The sequence below is a fragment of the Astatotilapia calliptera genome, chromosome 3 (assembly GCF_964374335.1).
Source record: "Astatotilapia calliptera chromosome 3, fAstCal68.1, whole genome shotgun sequence".
Taxonomy (NCBI): Eukaryota; Metazoa; Chordata; class Actinopteri; order Cichliformes; family Cichlidae; genus Astatotilapia; species Astatotilapia calliptera.
Genome location: NC_137424.1, coordinates 43,775,793 through 43,788,900, shown reverse-complemented (window position 1 = coordinate 43,788,900; position 13,108 = coordinate 43,775,793). Strand labels below are relative to the sequence as shown.

General features: G+C 49.2%; 15 non-coding genes across 15 annotated transcripts; all 15 read left to right on the top strand.

The window, feature by feature from the left end:
- Positions 1-279: 279 nt before the first annotated feature.
- trnan-guu (transfer RNA asparagine (anticodon GUU)) lies at positions 280-353 on the top strand. The gene has a single exon. It is a non-coding gene; the product is annotated as a tRNA-Asn (tRNA).
- A 1,393-nt stretch (positions 354-1,746) lies between these two features.
- Positions 1,747-1,820, top strand: trnan-guu (transfer RNA asparagine (anticodon GUU)). Its single transcript has one exon. It is a non-coding gene; the product is annotated as a tRNA-Asn (tRNA).
- Positions 1,821-2,717: 897 nt separating this feature from the next.
- trnan-guu (transfer RNA asparagine (anticodon GUU)) lies at positions 2,718-2,791 on the top strand. Its single transcript has one exon. It is a non-coding gene; the product is annotated as a tRNA-Asn (tRNA).
- Positions 2,792-3,202: 411 nt separating this feature from the next.
- trnan-guu (transfer RNA asparagine (anticodon GUU)) lies at positions 3,203-3,276 on the top strand. The gene has a single exon. It is a non-coding gene; the product is annotated as a tRNA-Asn (tRNA).
- A 417-nt stretch (positions 3,277-3,693) lies between these two features.
- Positions 3,694-3,767, top strand: trnan-guu (transfer RNA asparagine (anticodon GUU)). The gene has a single exon. It is a non-coding gene; the product is annotated as a tRNA-Asn (tRNA).
- Positions 3,768-4,663: 896 nt separating this feature from the next.
- On the top strand, positions 4,664-4,737 carry trnan-guu (transfer RNA asparagine (anticodon GUU)). Its single transcript has one exon. It is a non-coding gene; the product is annotated as a tRNA-Asn (tRNA).
- Positions 4,738-6,119: 1,382 nt separating this feature from the next.
- trnan-guu (transfer RNA asparagine (anticodon GUU)) lies at positions 6,120-6,193 on the top strand. Its single transcript has one exon. It is a non-coding gene; the product is annotated as a tRNA-Asn (tRNA).
- Positions 6,194-8,061: 1,868 nt separating this feature from the next.
- trnan-guu (transfer RNA asparagine (anticodon GUU)) lies at positions 8,062-8,135 on the top strand. Its single transcript has one exon. It is a non-coding gene; the product is annotated as a tRNA-Asn (tRNA).
- Positions 8,136-8,552: 417 nt separating this feature from the next.
- trnan-guu (transfer RNA asparagine (anticodon GUU)) lies at positions 8,553-8,626 on the top strand. The gene has a single exon. It is a non-coding gene; the product is annotated as a tRNA-Asn (tRNA).
- A 1,387-nt stretch (positions 8,627-10,013) lies between these two features.
- On the top strand, positions 10,014-10,087 carry trnan-guu (transfer RNA asparagine (anticodon GUU)). The gene has a single exon. It is a non-coding gene; the product is annotated as a tRNA-Asn (tRNA).
- Positions 10,088-10,498: 411 nt separating this feature from the next.
- On the top strand, positions 10,499-10,572 carry trnan-guu (transfer RNA asparagine (anticodon GUU)). The gene has a single exon. It is a non-coding gene; the product is annotated as a tRNA-Asn (tRNA).
- A 417-nt stretch (positions 10,573-10,989) lies between these two features.
- Positions 10,990-11,063, top strand: trnan-guu (transfer RNA asparagine (anticodon GUU)). Its single transcript has one exon. It is a non-coding gene; the product is annotated as a tRNA-Asn (tRNA).
- An 896-nt stretch (positions 11,064-11,959) lies between these two features.
- On the top strand, positions 11,960-12,033 carry trnan-guu (transfer RNA asparagine (anticodon GUU)). The gene has a single exon. It is a non-coding gene; the product is annotated as a tRNA-Asn (tRNA).
- A 411-nt stretch (positions 12,034-12,444) lies between these two features.
- trnan-guu (transfer RNA asparagine (anticodon GUU)) lies at positions 12,445-12,518 on the top strand. Its single transcript has one exon. It is a non-coding gene; the product is annotated as a tRNA-Asn (tRNA).
- A 417-nt stretch (positions 12,519-12,935) lies between these two features.
- On the top strand, positions 12,936-13,009 carry trnan-guu (transfer RNA asparagine (anticodon GUU)). The gene has a single exon. It is a non-coding gene; the product is annotated as a tRNA-Asn (tRNA).
- Positions 13,010-13,108: the final 99 nt, after the last annotated feature.

Below are 13,108 nucleotides of genomic sequence, written 5' to 3'. Positions count from 1 at the left end.
ATCAAGGGTGATATGCATCTTTGGGGTGGTGTTGTTCGTCCGCAACTGCATACTTGCTGCCAAGTTCATTACCTACAAGTCACATTTTTTAAACAATTAAGGCGGTATGGAGAGGAAGTACCAGAGCACCTCCATCCAGCCACCCGGTCCTCTCTCGAGGCCCCTGCTTGGCTTTACTCAGTCTCTGTTGCACAATCGTTTACCCCACAACCAAAAACACCGGAACACCCTCCCCCAGTCCCCCGTGCAGTCTCGACACCTGTGTGTTGCACGTTGTCAGTCTCTGTAGCGCAATCGGTTAGCGCGTTCGGCTGTTAACCGAAAGGTTGGTGGTTCAAGCCCACCCAGGGACGATATTACAGTTATTGCCAGGTAATGCAGAATCCTGCACAAACGTGCAGTGCAAGTGCTTCCCAAAAAAGCACTGATTTTGTTTCACAATAGCGTCCATGCTAGACTCGGTCATTTGATGAACGCAGTCAACTGTTTTATCAAGGGTGATATGCATCTTTGGGGTTGTGTTGTTCTTCAGCAACTGCATACTTATTGCCAAGTTCATTACCTACAAGTCACATATTTTAAACAATCAAGGCGGTATGGAGAGGAAGTACCAGAGCACCTCCATCCAGCCACCCGGTCCTCTCTCGAGGCCCCTGCTTGGCTTTACTCAGTCTCTGTTGCACAATCGTTTACCCCACAACCAAAAACACCGGAACACCCTCCCCCAGTCCCCCGTGCAGTCTCGACACCTGTGTGTTGCGCGTTTTCAGTCTGTGTGGCGCAATCGGTTAGCGCGTTCGGCTGTTAACCGAAAGTTTGGTGGTTCAAGCCCACCCAGGGACGATATTACAGTTATTGCCAGGTAATGCAGAATCCTGCACAAACGTGCAGTGCGACAGTTATGTTGGTTATACCATGTTATAACAATTGTGTTATAACCAGGACTGTCGTTTGATGAACGCAGTCAACTGTTTTATCAAGGGTGATATGCATCTTTGGGGTGGTGTTGTTCGTCCGCAACTGCATACTTGCTGCCAAGTTCATTACCTACAAGTCACATTTTTTAAACAATTAAGGCGGTATGGAGAGGAAGTACCAGAGCACCTCCATCCAGCCACCCGGTCCTCTCTCGAGGCCCCTGCTTGGCTTTACTCAGTCTCTGTTGCACAATCCTTTCACCCCACAACCGAAAACACTGGAACACCCTCCCCCAGTCCCCCGTCCAGTGTCGACACCTGTGTGTTGCGCGTTTTCAGTCTGTGTGGTGCAATCGGTTAGCGCGTTCGGCTGTTAACCGAAAGGTTGGTGGTTCAAGCCCACCCAGGGACGATATTACAGTTATTGCCAGGTAATGCAGAATCCTGCACAAACGTGCAGTGCAAGTGCTTCCCAAAAAAGCACTGATTTTGTTTCACAATAGCGTCCATGCTAGACTCGGTCATTTGATGAACGCAGTCAACTGTTTTATCAAGGGTGATATGCATCTTTGGGGTTGTGTTGTTCTTCAGCAACTGCATACTTATTGCCAAGTTCATTACCTACAAGTCACATATTTTAAACAATCAAGGCGGTATGGAGAGGAAGTACCAGAGCACCTCCATCCAGCCACCCTGTCCTCTCTCGAGGCCCCTGCTTGGCTTTACTCAGTCTCTGTTGCACAATCCTTTCACCCCACAACCGAAAACACCGGAACACCCTCCCCCAGTCCCCCGTCCAGTCTCGACACCTGTGTGTTGCGCGTTTTCAGTCTGTGTGGCGCAATCGGTTAGCGCGTTCGGCTGTTAACCGAAAGGTTGGTGGTTCAAGCCCACCCAGGGACGATATTACAGTTATTGCCAGGTAATGCAGAATCCTGCACAAACGTGCAGTGCGACAGTTATGTTGGTTATACCATGTTATAACAATCGTGTTATAACCAGGACTGTCGTTTGATGAACGCAGTCAACTGTTTTATCAAGGGTGATATGCATCTTTGGGGTGGTGTTGTTCGTCCGCAACTGCATACTTGCTGCCAAGTTCATTACCTACAAGTCACATTTTTTAAACAATTAAGGCGGTATGGAGAGGAAGTACCAGAGCACCTCCATCCAGCCACCCGGTCCTCTCTCGAGGCCCCTGCTTGGCTTTACTCAGTCTCTGTTGCACAATCGTTTACCCCACAACCAAAAACACCGGAACACCCTCCCCCAGTCCCCCGTGCAGTCTCGACACCTGTGTGTTGCACGTTGTCAGTCTCTGTAGCGCAATCGGTTAGCGCGTTCGGCTGTTAACCGAAAGGTTGGTGGTTCAGCCCACCCAGGGACGATAAGTTATTGTCAGGTAATGCAGAATCCTGCACAAACGTGCAGTGCAAGTGCTTCCCAAAAAAGCACTGATTTTGTTTCACAATAGCGTCCATGCTAGACTCGGTCATTTGATGAACGCAGTCAACTGTTTTATCAAGGGTGATATGCATCTTTGGGGTTGTGTTGTTCTTCAGCAACTGCATACTTATTGCCAAGTTCATTACCTACAAGTCACATATTTTAAACAATCAAGGCGGTATGGAGAGGAAGTACCAGAGCACCTCCATCCAGCCACCCGGTCCTCTCTCGAGGCCCCTGCTTGGCTTTACTCAGTCTCTGTTGCACAATCCTTTCACCCCACAACCGAAAACACCGGAACACCCTCCCCCAGTCCCCCGTCCAGTCTCGACACCTGTGTGTTGCGCGTTTTCAGTCTGTGTGGCGCAATCGGTTAGCGCGTTCGGCTGTTAACCGAAAGGTTGGTGGTTCAAGCCCACCCAGGGACGATATTACAGTTATTGCCAGGTAATGCAGAATCCTGCACAAACGTGCAGTGCGACAGTTATGTTGGTTATACCATGTTATAACAATTGTGTTATAACCAGTACTGTCGTTTGATGAACGCAGTCAACTGTTTTATCAAGGGTGATATGCATCTTTGGGGTGGTGTTGTTCGTCCGCAACTGCATACTTGCTGCCAAGTTCATTACCTACAAATCACATTTTTTAAACAATTAAGGCGGTATGGAGAGGAAGTACCAGAGCACCTCCATCCAGCCACCCGGTCCTCTCTCGAGGCCCCTGCTTGGCTTTACTCAGTCTCTGTTGCACAATCGTTTACCCCACAACCAAAAACACCGGAACACCCTCCCCCAGTCCCCCGTGCAGTCTCGACACCTGTGTGTTGCACGTTGTCAGTCTCTGTAGCGCAATCGGTTAGCGCGTTCGGCTGTTAACCGAAAGGTTGGTGGTTCAAGCCCACCCAGGGACGATATTACAGTTATTGCCAGGTAATGCAGAATCCTGCACAAACGTGCAGTGCAAGTGCTTCCCAAAAAAGCACTGATTTTGTTTCACAATAGCGTCCATGCTAGACTCGGTCATTTGATGAACGCAGTCAACTGTTTTATCAAGGGTGATATGCATCTTTGGGGTTGTGTTGTTCTTCAGCAACTGCATACTTATTGCCAAGTTCATTACCTACAAGTCACATATTTTAAACAATCAAGGCGGTATGGAGAGGAAGTACCAGAGCACCTCCATCCAGCCACCCGGTCCTCTCTCGAGGCCCCTGCTTGGCTTTACTCAGTCTCTGTTGCACAATCCTTTCACCCCACGACCGAAAACACCGGAACACCCTTCCCCAGTCCCCCGTCCAGTGTCGACACCTGTGTGTTGCGCGTTTTCAGTCTGTGTGGCGCAATCGGTTAGCGCGTTCGGCTGTTAACCGAAAGGTTGGTGGTTCAAGCCCACCCAGGGACGATATTACAGTTATTGCCAGGTAATGCAGAATCCTGCACAAACGTGCAGTGCGACAGTTATGTTGGTTATACCATGTTATAACAATCGTGTTATAACCAGGACTGTCGTTTGATGAACGCAGTCAACTGTTTTATCAAGGGTGATATGCATCTTTGGGGTGGTGTTGTTCGTCCGCAACTGCATACTTGCTGCCAAGTTCATTACCTACAAGTCACATTTTTTAAACAATTAAGGCGGTATGGAGAGGAAGTACCAGAGCACCTCCATCCAGCCACCCGGTCCTCTCTCGAGGCCCCTGCTTGGCTTTACTCAGTCTCTGTTGCACAATCGTTTACCCCACAACCAAAAACACCGGAACACCCTCCCCCAGTCCCCCGTGCAGTCTCGACACCTGTGTGTTGCACGTTGTCAGTCTCTGTAGCGCAATCGGTTAGTGCGTTCGGCTGTTAACCGAAAGGTTGGTGGTTCAGCCCACCCAGGGACGATAAGTTATTGTCAGGTAATGCAGAATCCTGCACAAACGTGCAGTGCAAGTGCTTCCCAAAAAAGCACTGATTTTGTTTCACAATAGCGTCCATGCTAGACTCGGTCATTTGATGAACGCAGTCAACTGTTTTATCAAGGGTGATATGCATCTTTGGGGTGGTGTTGTTCGTCCGCAACTGCATACTTGCTGCCAAGTTCATTACCTACAAGTCACATTTTTTAAACAATTAAGGCGGTATGGAGAGGAAGTACCAGAGCACCTCCATCCAGCCACCCGGTCCTCTCTCGAGGCCCCTGCTTGGCTTTACTCAGTCTCTGTTGCACAATCGTTTACCCCACAACCAAAAACACCGGAACACCCTCCCCCAGTCCCCCGTGCAGTCTCGACACCTGTGTGTTGCACGTTGTCAGTCTCTGTAGCGCAATCGGTTAGCGCGTTCGGCTGTTAACCGAAAGGTTGGTGGTTCAAGCCCACCCAGGGACGATATTACAGTTATTGCCAGGTAATGCAGAATCCTGCACAAACGTGCAGTGCGATAGTTATGTTGGTTATACCATGTTATAACAATCGTGTTATAACCAGTACTGTCGTTTGATGAACGCAGTCAACTGTTTTATCAAGGGTGATATGCATCTTTGGGGTGGTGTTGTTCGTCCGCAACTGCATACTTGCTGCCAAGTTCATTACCTACAAGTCACATTTTTTAAACAATTAAGGCGGTATGGAGAGGAAGTACCAGAGCACCTCCATCCAGCCACCCGGTCCTCTCTCGAGGCCCCTGCTTGGCTTTACTCAGTCTCTGTTGCACAATCGTTTACCCCACAACCAAAAACACCGGAACACCCTCCCCCAGTCCCCCGTGCAGTCTCGACACCTGTGTGTTGCACGTTGTCAGTCTCTGTAGCGCAATCGGTTAGCGCGTTCGGCTGTTAACCGAAAGGTTGGTGGTTCAGCCCACCCAGGGACGATAAGTTATTGTCAGGTAATGCAGAATCCTGCACAAACGTGCAGTGCAAGTGCTTCCCAAAAAAGCACTGATTTTGTTTCACAATAGCGTCCATGCTAGACTCGGTCATTTGATGAACGCAGTCAACTGTTTTATCAAGGGTGATATGCATCTTTGGGGTTGTGTTGTTCTTCAGCAACTGCATACTTATTGCCAAGTTCATTACCTACAAGTCACATATTTTAAACAATCAAGGCGGTATGGAGAGGAAGTACCAGAGCACCTCCATCCAGCCACCCGGTCCTCTCTCGAGGCCCCTGCTTGGCTTTACTCAGTCTCTGTTGCACAATCCTTTCACCCCACAACCGAAAACACCGGAACACCCTCCCCCAGTCCCCCGTCCAGTCTCGACACCTGTGTGTTGCGCGTTTTCAGTCTGTGTGGCGCAATCAGTTAGCGCGTTCGGCTGTTAACCGAAAGGTTGGTGGTTCAAGCCCACCCAGGGACGATATTACAGTTATTGCCAGGTAATGCAGAATCCTGCACAAACGTGCAGTGCGACAGTTATGTTGGTTATACCATGTTATAACAATTGTGTTATAACCAGGACTGTCGTTTGATGAACGCAGTCAACTGTTTTATCAAGGGTGATATGCATCTTTGGGGTGGTGTTGTTCGTCCGCAACTGCATACTTGCTGCCAAGTTCATTACCTACAAGTCACATTTTTTAAACAATTAAGGCGGTATGGAGAGGAAGTACCAGAGCACCTCCATCCAGCCACCCGGTCCTCTCTCGAGGCCCCTGCTTGGCTTTACTCAGTCTCTGTTGCACAATCGTTTACCCCACAACCGAAAACACCGGAACACCCTCCCCCAGTCCCCCGTGCAGTCTCGACACCTGTGTGTTGCGCGTTTTCAGTCTGTGTGGCGCAATCGGTTAGCGCGTTCGGCTGTTAACCGAAAGGTTGGTGGTTCAAGCCCACCCAGGGACGATATTACAGTTATTGCCAGGTAATGCAGAATCCTGCACAAACGTGCAGTGCGACAGTTATGTTGGTTATACCATGTTATAACAATTGTGTTATAACCAGGACTGTCGTTTGATGAACGCAGTCAACTGTTTTATCAAGGGTGATATGCATCTTTGGGGTGGTGTTGTTCGTCCGCAACTGCATACTTGCTGCCAAGTTCATTACCTACAAGTCACATTTTTTAAACAATTAAGGCGGTATGGAGAGGAAGTACCAGAGCACCTCCATCCAGCCACCCGGTCCTCTCTCGAGGCCCCTGCTTGGCTTTACTCAGTCTCTGTTGCACAATCGTTTACCCCACAACCAAAAACACCGGAACACCCTCCCCCAGTCCCCCGTGCAGACTCGACACCTGTGTGATGCGCGTTGTCACTCTCTGTAGCGCAATCGGTTAGCGCGTTCGGCTGTTAACCGAAAGGTTGCTGGTTCAAGCCCACCCAGGGACGATAAGTTATTGTCAGGTAATGCAGAATCCTGCACAAACGTGCAGTGCAAGTGCTTCCCAAAAAAGCACTGATTTTGTTTCACAATAGCGTCCATGCTAGACTCGGTCATTTGATGAACGCAGTCAACTGTTTTATCAAGGGTGATATGCATCTTTGGGGTTGTGTTGTTCTTCAGCAACTGCATACTTATTGCCAAGTTCATTACCTACAAGTCACATATTTTAAACAATCAAGGCGGTATGGAGAGGAAGTACCAGAGCACCTCCATCCAGCCACCCGGTCCTCTCTCGAGGCCCCTGCTTGGCTTTACTCAGTCTCTGTTGCACAATCGTTTACCCCACAACCAAAAACACCGGAACACCCTCCCCCAGTCCCCCGTGCAGTCTCGACACCTGTGTGTTGCGCGTTGTCAGTCTCTGTAGCGCAATCGGTTAGCGCGTTCGGCTGTTAACCGAAAGGTTGGTGGTCCAAGCCCACCCAGGGACGATATTACAGTTATTGCCAGGTAATGCAGAATCCTGCACAAACGTGCAGTGCGACAGTTATGTTGGTTATACCATGTTATAACAATTGTGTTATAACCAGGACTGTCGTTTGATGAACGCAGTCAACTGTTTTATCAAGGGTGATATGCATCTTTGGGGTGGTGTTGTTCGTCCGCAACTGCATACTTGCTGCCAAGTTCATTACCTACAAGTCACATTTTTTAAACAATTAAGGCGGTATGGAGAAGAAGTACCAGAGCACCTCCATCCAGCCACCCGGTCCTCTCTCGAGGCCCCTGCTTGGCTTTACTCAGTCTCTGTTACACAATCCTTTCACCCCACAACCGAAAACACCGGAACACCCTCCCCCAGTCCCCCGTCCAGTGTCGACACCTGTGTGTTGCGCGTTTTCAGTCTGTGTGGCACAATCGGTTAGCGCGTTCGGCTGTTAACCGAAAGGTTGGTGGTTCAAGCCCACCCAGGGACGATATTACAGTTATTGCCAGGTAATGCAGAATCCTGCACAAACGTGCAGTGCGACAGTTATGTTGGTTATACCATGTTATAACAATTGTGTTATAACCAGGACTGTCGTTTGATGAACGCAGTCAACTGTTTTATCAAGGGTGATATGCATCTTTTGGGTGGTGTTGTTCGTCCGCAACTGCATACTTGCTGCCAAGTTCATTACCTACAAGTCACATTTTTTAAACAATTAAGGCGGTATGGAGAGGAAGTACCAGAGCACCTCCATCCAGCCACCCGGTCCTCTCTCGAGGCCCCTGCTTGGCTTTACTCAGTCTCTGTTGCACAATCGTTTACCCCACAACCAAAAACACCGGAACACCCTCCCCCAGTCCCCCGTGCAGTCTCGACACCTGTGTGTTGCGCGTTGTCAGTCTCTGTAGCGCAATCGGTTAGCGCGTTCGGCTGTTAACCGAAAGGTTGGTGGTTCAAGCCCACCCAGGGACGATATTACAGTTATTGCCAGGTAATGCAGAATCCTGCACAAACGTGCAGTGCAAGTGCTTCCCAAAAAAGCACTGATTTTGTTTCACAATAGCGTCCATGCTAGACTCGGTCATTTGATGAACGCAGTCAACTGTTTTATCAAGGGTGATATGCATCTTTGGGGTTGTGTTGTTCTTCAGCAACTGCATACTTATTGCCAAGTTCATTACCTACAAGTCACATATTTTAAACAATCAAGGCGGTATGGAGAGGAAGTACCAGAGCACCTCCATCCAGCCACCCGGTCCTCTCTCGAGGCCCCTGCTTGGCTTTACTCAGTCTCTGTTGCACAATCCTTTCACCCCACAACCGAAAACACCGGAACACCCTCCCCCAGTCCCCCGTCCAGTCTCGACACCTGTGTGTTGCGCGTTTTCAGTCTGTGTGGCGCAATCGGTTAGCGCGTTCGGCTGTTAACCGAAAGGTTGGTGGTTCAAGCCCACCCAGGGACGATATTACAGTTATTGCCAGGTAATGCAGAATCCTGCACAAACGTGCAGTGCGACAGTTATGTTGGTTATACCATGTTATAACAATTGTGTTATAACCAGGACTGTCGTTTGATGAACGCAGTCAACTGTTTTATCAAGGGTGATATGCATCTTTGGGGTGGTGTTGTTCGTCCGCAACTGCATACTTGCTGCCAAGTTCATTACCTACAAGTCACATTTTTTAAACAATTAAGGCGGTATGGAGAGGAAGTACCAGAGCACCTCCATCCAGCCACCCGGTCCTCTCTCGAGGCCCCTGCTTGGCTTTACTCAGTCTCTGTTGCACAATCGTTTACCCCACAACCGAAAACACCGGAACACCCTCCCCCAGTCCCCCGTGCAGTCTCGACACCTGTGTGTTGCGTGTTTTCAGTCTGTGTGGCGCAATCGGTTAGCGCGTTCGGCTGTTAACCGAAAGGTTAGTGGTTCAAGCCCACCCAGGGACGATATTACAGTTATTGCCAGGTAATGCAGAATCCTGCACAAACGTGCAGTGCAAGTGCTTCCCAAAAAAGCACTGATTTTGTTTCACAATAGCGTCCATGCTAGACTCGGTCATTTGATGAACGCAGTCAACTGTTTTATCAAGGGTGATATGCATCTTTGGGGTTTTGTTGTTCTTCAGCAACTGCATACTTATTGCCAAGTTCATTACCTACAAGTCACATATTTTAAACAATCAAGGCGGTATGGAGAGGAAGTACCAGAGCACCTCCATCCAGCCACCCGGTCCTCTCTCGAGGCCCCTGCTTGGCTTTACTCAGTCTCTGTTGCACAATCCTTTCACCCCACAACCGAAAACACCGGAACACCCTTCCCCAGTCCCCCGTCCAGTGTCGACACCTGTGTGTTGCGCGTTTTCAGTCTGTGTGGCACAATCGGTTAGCGCGTTCGGCTGTTAACCGAAAGGTTGGTGGTTCAAGCCCACCCAGGGACGATATTACAGTTATTGCCAGGTAATGCAGAATCCTGCACAAACGTGCAGTGCGACAGTTATGTTGGTTATACCATGTTATAACAATTGTGTTATAACCAGGACTGTCGTTTGATGAACGCAGTCAACTGTTTTATCAAGGGTGATATGCATCTTTGGGGTGGTGTTGTTCGTCCGCAACTGCATACTTGCTGCCAAGTTCATTACCTACAAGTCACATTTTTTAAACAATTAAGGCGGTATGGAGAGGAAGTACCAGAGCACCTCCATCCAGCCACCCGGTCCTCTCTCGAGGCCCCTGCTTGGCTTTACTCAGTCTCTGTTGCACAATCGTTTACCCCACAACCAAAAACACCGGAACACCCTCCCCCAGTCCCCCGTGCAGTCTCGACACCTGTGTGTTGCACGTTTTCAGTCTGTGTGGCGCAATCGGTTAGCGCGTTCGGCTGTTAACCGAAAGGTTGGTGGTTCAAGCCCACCCAGGGACGATATTACAGTTATTGCCAGGTAATGCAGAATCCTGCACAAACGTGCAGTGCGACAGTTATGTTGGTTATACCATGTTATAACAATTGTGTTATAACCAGGACTGTCGTTTGATGAACGCAGTCAACTGTTTTATCAAGGGTGATATGCATCTTTGGGGTGGTGTTGTTCGTCCGCAACTGCATACTTGCTGCCAAGTTCATTACCTACAAGTCACATTTTTTAAACAATTAAGGCGGTATGGAGAGGAAGTACCAGAGCACCTCCATCCAGCCACCCGGTCCTCTCTCGAGGCCCCTGCTTGGCTTTACTCAGTCTCTGTTGCACAATCGTTTACCCCACAACCAAAAACACCGGAACACCCTCCCCCAGTCCCCCGTGCAGTCTCGACACCTGTGTGTTGCGTGTTTTCAGTCTGTGTGGCGCAATCGGTTAGCGCGTTCGGCTGTTAACCGAAAGGTTGGTGGTTCAAGCCCACCCAGGGACGATATTACAGTTATTGCCAGGTAATGCAGAATCCTGCACAAACGTGCAGTGCAAGTGCTTCCCAAAAAAGCACTGATTTTGTTTCACAATAGCGTCCATGCTAGACTCGGTCATTTGATGAACGCAGTCAACTGTTTTATCAAGGGTGATATGCATCTTTGGGGTTGTGTTGTTCTTCAGCAACTGCATACTTATTGCCAAGTTCATTACCTACAAGTCACATATTTTAAACAATCAAGGCGGTATGGAGAGGAAGTACCAGAGCACCTCCATCCAGCCACCCGGTCCTCTCTCGAGGCCCCTGCTTGGCTTTACTCAGTCTCTGTTGCACAATCCTTTCACCCCACAACCGAAAACACCGGAACACCCTTCCCCAGTCCCCCGTCCAGTGTCGACACCTGTGTGTTGCGCGTTTTCAGTCTGTGTGGCGCAATCGGTTAGCGCGTTCGGCTGTTAACCGAAAGGATGGTGGTTCAAGCCCACCCAGGGACGATATTACAGTTATTGCCAGGTAATGCAGAATCCTGCACAAACGTGCAGTGCGACAGTTATGTTGGTTATACCATGTTATAACAATCGTGTTATAACCAGGACTGTCGTTTGATGAACGCAGTCAACTGTTTTATCAAGGGTGATATGCATCTTTGGGGTGGTGTTGTTCGTCCGCAACTGCATACTTGCTGCCAAGTTCATTACCTACAAGTCACATTTTTTAAACAATTAAGGCGGTATGGAGAGGAAGTACCAGAGCACCTCCATCCAGCCACCCGGTCCTCTCTCGAGGCCCCTGCTTGGCTTTACTCAGTCTCTGTTGCACAATCGTTTACCCCACAACCAAAAACACCGGAACACCCTCCCCCAGTCCCCCGTGCAGTCTCGACACCTGTGTGTTGCACGTTGTCAGTCTCTGTAGCGCAATCGGTTAGCGCGTTCGGCTGTTAACCGAAAGGTTGGTGGTTCAGCCCACCCAGGGACGATAAGTTATTGTCAGGTAATGCAGAATCCTGCACAAACGTGCAGTGCAAGTGCTTCCCAAAAAAGCACTGATTTTGTTTCACAATAGCGTCCATGCTAGACTCGGTCATTTGATGAACGCAGTCAACTGTTTTATCAAGGGTGATATGCATCTTTGGGGTTGTGTTGTTCTTCAGCAACTGCATACTTATTGCCAAGTTCATTACCTACAAGTCACATATTTTAAACAATCAAGGCGGTATGGAGAGGAAGTACCAGAGCACCTCCATCCAGCCACCCGGTCCTCTCTCGAGGCCCCTGCTTGGCTTTACTCAGTCTCTGTTGCACAATCGTTTACCCCACAACCGAAAACACCGGAACACCCTCCCCCAGTCCCCCGTGCAGTCTCGACACCTGTGTGTTGCACGTTTTCAGTCTGTGTGGCGCAATCGGTTAGCGCGTTCGGCTGTTAACCGAAAGGTTGGTGGTTCAAGCCCACCCAGGGACGATATTACAGTTATTGCCAGGTAATGCAGAATCCTGCACAAACGTGCAGTGCGACAGTTATGTTGGTTATACCATGTTATAACAATTGTGTTATAACCAGGACTGTCGTTTGATGAACGCAGTCAACTGTTTTATCAAGGGTGATATGCATCTTTGGGGTGGTGTTGTTCGTCCGCAACTGCATACTTGCTGCCAAGTTCATTACCTACAAGTCACATTTTTTAAACAATTAAGGCGGTATGGAGAGGAAGTACCAGAGCACCTCCATCCAGCCACCCGGTCCTCTCTCGAGGCCCCTGCTTGGCTTTACTCAGTCTCTGTTGCACAATCGTTTACCCCACAACCAAAAACACCGGAACACCCTCCCCCAGTCCCCCGTGCAGTCTCGACACCTGTGTGTTGCACGTTGTCAGTCTCTGTAGCGCAATCGGTTAGCGCGTTCGGCTGTTAACCGAAAGGTTGGTGGTTCAAGCCCACCCAGGGACGATATTACAGTTATTGCCAGGTAATGCAGAATCCTGCACAAACGTGCAGTGCAAGTGCTTCCCAAAAAAGCACTGATTTTGTTTCACAATAGCGTCCATGCTAGACTCGGTCATTTGATGAACGCAGTCAACTGTTTTATCAAGGGTGATATGCATCTTTGGGGTTGTGTTGTTCTTCAGCAACTGCATACTTATTGCCAAGTTCATTACCTACAAGTCACATATTTTAAACAATCAAGGCGGTATGGAGAGGAAGTACCAGAGCACCTCCATCCAGCCACCCGGTCCTCTCTCGAGGCCCCTGCTTGGCTTTACTCAGTCTCTGTTGCACAATCCTTTCACCCCACAACCGAAAACACCGGAACACCCTTCCCCAGTCCCCCGTCCAGTGTTGACACCTGTGTGTTGCGCGTTTTCAGTCTGTGTGGCGCAATCGGTTAGCGCGTTCGGCTGTTAACCGAAAGGATGGTGGTTCAAGCCCACCCAGGGACGATATTACAGTTATTGCCAGGTAATGCAGAATCCTGCACAAACGTGCAGTGCGACAGTTATGTTGGTTATACCATGTTATAACAATCGTGTTATTACCAG